Source organism: Porites lutea, chromosome 3 (genome assembly GCF_958299795.1).
Source record: "Porites lutea chromosome 3, jaPorLute2.1, whole genome shotgun sequence".
Classification (NCBI taxonomy): Eukaryota; Metazoa; Cnidaria; class Anthozoa; order Scleractinia; family Poritidae; genus Porites; species Porites lutea.
The window spans coordinates 33,733,381-33,738,380 of NC_133203.1; positions in this window are offsets into that span (position 1 = coordinate 33,733,381).

Genomic DNA, 5,000 nt, shown 5'->3' on the forward strand with positions numbered 1-5,000 from the left:
TGCCATGGCAAACAGCGCGAGTGTGATAGTACGGCATGCACAGCAATCTTCCGATGACGCCGCACAACTGGCCCACGGAATAAATTTCGCCGGGCGTGATTCTAAGATCAACACAAGCTGGCAAACAGCATTCTTACCGGACACTCGCGAAAAGTTACAAGTTACAGTTACAAGTTTCCTGCCTACTACGTTGATTTTGATCTTAAGAAAAAAATTGTTTTACTAATTGTTTTGTTATTTTTAGCATCTATGTTGACAAAATTATCTTCTACCGACATTATTGCTGTTACGCTGGCGACTGCTCTCCTCGTCTCCACGTCACTCTTGGCCACTCTGGAGAACCTGGAGAGAGTAATGGCTGCAGCGAGGTCCCTTCTGCTTATTATAATATTAATTTTAAACACAACTGCCTGTGTTGCTGTTGTTGAAATGGTGCGATTTGTCTCTGTTGAGAAGCATTTCCTTTTAACAGTCACAGTACCTTAACAGTCATCGAAATTGCCTTTTATTTGTGTTGTTTTGTTCGAACATTGACATTCTTGCAGTATGATGTTCAGTTCCTGTTTATTCAATAAAAGCTGACAATGATTATATTCCACGTGTTTTACTCAGTTTGAGGCGTCAAGAGACAATTGCATTGGATTAGTTCGATTTTGTTCGATTATATTGGTTCGATTGGTTCGAAAATCGAACTCACAGCAAAATAGGTGTTCGATTTTGTTCGATTGCCCAACCCAATCGAACGATTGGAGTTCGATTGGGTTCGATTGGTTTTTTGTTCGGTTTTGTTCGATTGGATAGGTCGGGAATGTTAAGCCCAAGGCAACTCTCGGTGAACGGGCCTTTCTGTTTACTGCACCTAAGCTATGGAATGCTGTGCAAAATTTAGTAGGGAATCCATTTCAGTTGACACTTTTAAGAGAAAGTTGAAGACTCGCTTTTTTAAAAAAGCATTTTGTACCACTTAGATTATAAGATTGTATTTTTAGCTTACTAGACTATAAATAATTTTCAGCTTATAATTTTTAAGATTTTGCTAACAGATTTTATCTTTTTTAACTTTTCGCCATTAGTTTTTCTACTCTATATCTATATTATCATCTTATTTTATCATTTTTACTATCATAATTATTCAGATTTTTATTATTAGCAGTAGTATTGTTTTGTTTTTTTTTCCCTATGGCGCATTTGAATATATTTATATAGATATTTGCGCCTTATACGTTTTTGAAATTAATTAATTAATTAATTAGTAAATGTCGTTAAAGTCCGTTTTACTATGATGTATTCTTCGAGAAAATTAAATAATAAGAAGGTTATAACCACAGCTTGCAACTTTTGAAGACAAATTGCTTTCTGGCCGCACAAACCACTTCTGCGCCGAGGCGAATCGAAAAACTATGTTTTGAATTTCCCGCTTTTTTTCACCTGACCAACATTGACATCACAAGCTGTTTTTTCCGACAATTCTTCCGACCGCCCTACGAAGATAAGGGCCAAAAAATAGCAATTTTTGATTGCAAATATCTCGGAGAAGCTTGCTTCAATTGAGCTGAAACTTCATAGTATGTTTATTTGGTTCATATTAAACAAATTTCACTAGAATTGAACTAAAATAAAAAATGTCGAAATTTTGGTTCATTTGACCTTTAAATACTCAGGATTTTTAGAGACGCTTTAATACTTGTCTTCGTGAATGAAAATTTTTGTCTCTGTAAATGTTTCACCGAATTATACTTCTTTTATTGATTGTTAGTAGTCTCTTGCAATTTTAATAGCTGTGCCGTTTATTTTCAGTCCTTCATAAAAATCGCTTGCAGACGGAGTACTCAAAATGCCGCGCGTATCAAACGCTTTTTAAGATTACACATCGTTATAAAACCATTAAATAAAAAATAAACACAATAAATCATTTGTTATGTTGAAGCGTAACTCTTTTAATGCTTACTGAGAATTTGGCGCTTGTCAAAAGTGAGAACCGGCTGGCCGTATAGGTGATTTTGGAAATTTTTTGAACGGTTTTGCTTAACGCTGTGGCTATATGGCCGGTAACCGATCAAGGTGTTAAAAACACTAAATGACCGGCAGTCCCATATTCCGTAAATTTCACAAAATCGAAAGATTCCAGCTAATCTAAACTATCATATGTCGATTAAGACAAGTCAAGCGATCCTGAAATGCTTTATACAGGGGCACCCAACGGATCTGTTCCTCCCAATATCTGTTCTACAGAGAAAATTTTGCTGACTGGGAACTGAGGTTTCGGCTGTTCTGCTGGGAAGTAAAGTCTTAAATCTGCGGTCAAGAATTTATCAAATGTATCAAAAATTTTTGCTGGAGATATTTTATTCCTCTAATTTGTTAGAAATTTTTCTTGGGTGTATATCCAGCTGGGTATCAGGAGTAATCGGTTCCTCTCAGGTGGCTCCTCTATGTGCGCGAATTGTGCGCGCTGATTATTTATTTACCGCTGATCAAAAAATCTGCACGTGGGCCCCGTTGATCAGGCTCCGCTTCGCCACTGGATAACTGGCAACGGTTCACTGGCTGTTAGGACGATTCATGAGATTCATGTTTATGCAAAAGGTAAGGTTTCTTTGAATATACTGAATATATTGCCTACTATTATGCATGCATGTTATTTTTAATTCTTATGTCTTACTTATCTGCATGTCACTAAATGCCATTAAAATCGCTTCTCGGTCTCGGTGAAGGCCTTGGCGCGCAGTCGTTAGATAGCTTTTCAAAACGATTCTTCTTTTCTTAGTCTCATTTTTACCCAAGGGTTGGCTTAGTTTCAGTGTGTATTGGTGGTTTTCGGATGAAACCATTTCGAAAAGCGCGAACGAGATACTGGAGATAAAAAGGATAAGTAATGAATTCAAATTCTTTAATTGTAAAATGTGCCTCGCTCTTCGCCGCTGGGAACGTTTCGCGCGATTCCCCAGCGGCGAAGAGTCAGGAGAAACGGATGTTTTCGCAGGCTATGTAGATCGAGTCTTCTGAGGAGTGTGTTGTGAAAGAATTATTTCGGTACATATTAATTGGTGTCGTTTCTTTATTTTGCTTTTAATTATTTACAGTGGCTTTCATACTGAACCCTGAGCTGTAATATTTTCTGATAATGCTTGACAACGTCAACAAAACATTTTGAAAAAGCTAACAAAACAGCCAGCATGTACTACAACGAGTTTTAACAGCAATTCAAAATCCGACTCATTGTGTTCTTGAAAAGTTGCATTTTTTCGATTCCAGAATATCATCCTTTCTTTGTTTTTTTTTTATCTTGGATTTTAGCCCAGTTAATAATTAAAGTTTTTACTGTGTTCTACTTCTACTTGTTGCAAAGATTTTATCTCAATTCAAATGCTGTGTAGTTGTACATGTAAATATATTTATTTCATTTATCCTAATGCTCAGTCAATTCCAAGCATACCCATTCTCCCTGGTAATTTTTCTGGCATTTTGTTCCTACAGTGGGCACTTTTAATTGACAAAAGCGTCATTGGGGTTGGAAATTTTTCATTGTTTAATTAACCTTACCCCCTTAAGGGGTACCATCTAAGCTTGTACTTATGTATGTACTCTGTATATGCCTTACCGTTTGCCAAGTCTACCCTGGAAAGTTTATCTTATTAAGTAATTTTGGGTTGTAAAGTTGTCCTCCTTGCAGTGTCTTTGGGGTCTGTATGGATATCAGGAAAACTGTAAGGTTGCTGAGTTAAGTTGTTGTATGTTTACTGTGAAACTCACAAAACCGTGAACACCTGAAATATTTATGGCATGTTATTGTGTTACGAGAATCAGGCAATAATTAGGCGCGAGATAACTTACACACAAACAGCAATGGTAATTGGTTTGTGGTTTAGAGTTTTGCTTGCATATTCCTATTGGCCAGTACACAATCAACATTCCTGAAAATTTTCAGGTGCTCACTGTTTTCGGAGTTTGACAGTAACAATTTTCAGCTTTTTACAAGGTGACGTACATGTAACTTTTGCTTTGATACTGGGGCATTTGTTCCAACTTTTATTTCCATGGTGAGTTTTTTTATGTATCTACTTGCCCCACAGTGGGGGTGGGCATTTGCAGCTTTCGAATTAAAAAATGATAAATGCCTGTGGAGGGGGTGGGCATGTTTAGAATTGACTGAGTCATAAAGAAGCTTATCTTCTGTAATCCTTTACCTATACAGCCCTATTTGTATATATTAAGAAGTCACATTATGATTTATTAACCCACCGCATGTACCCTCACATCAAAACAATATACTTCTAGAACAGTAGTATGTTATTCATATTCATATTGATGTTTTTGTATTTGCTACCTATATATTTGCTAAATATTCTGCAGAATTAAACAATGGCTGCACCAGGTCAAGTCTGAAATAATACGTCTAGGCTGATCAATATTAACTGAAAAACACAATATTCCATTGGTTTTCTCATCGTTATAGCTCTCATTGATATAAAAAGGAAATGCTATGGAATAAGTTCTACATGTACATTCAAGAGATTAAAACTCAGCTTTTGAGTCCTAGTAGTGCTGCATACACTTTTCTCTCCGCAGTAATTTCAAGATATAATTCTAAGAAACATATCATAATAATAAGAATTTTGTAGGAAATTACATGTATGCAATTGTTATACCATGTTAACCAGTGGATATCCTGATATTTCATACATCATATTGAAGTTGGATGTGACCCTGGACAAACACTGACCTCTTTATGATTAGATTTGTCTGTTGTCTAAATTTAATTTTACCCATATTCATCATCAGAGGTAGAGTAATATTGTGCCATGTACATCAGGAATTAGTGCTGCACAAATGGGTGTAATAATGAAAATAATAATAATGTTTTTCTGTTTCTTTTTCTTAAGCTTGTAGTGACAGGAGAGGAAATATGACTTGAGCCAAGGTAAACATTTATTTTATGAGTAATTTTGGCTTTAGTTATATAATGTATGTTGTGGTATTAATCAGAACATGAATGTCAA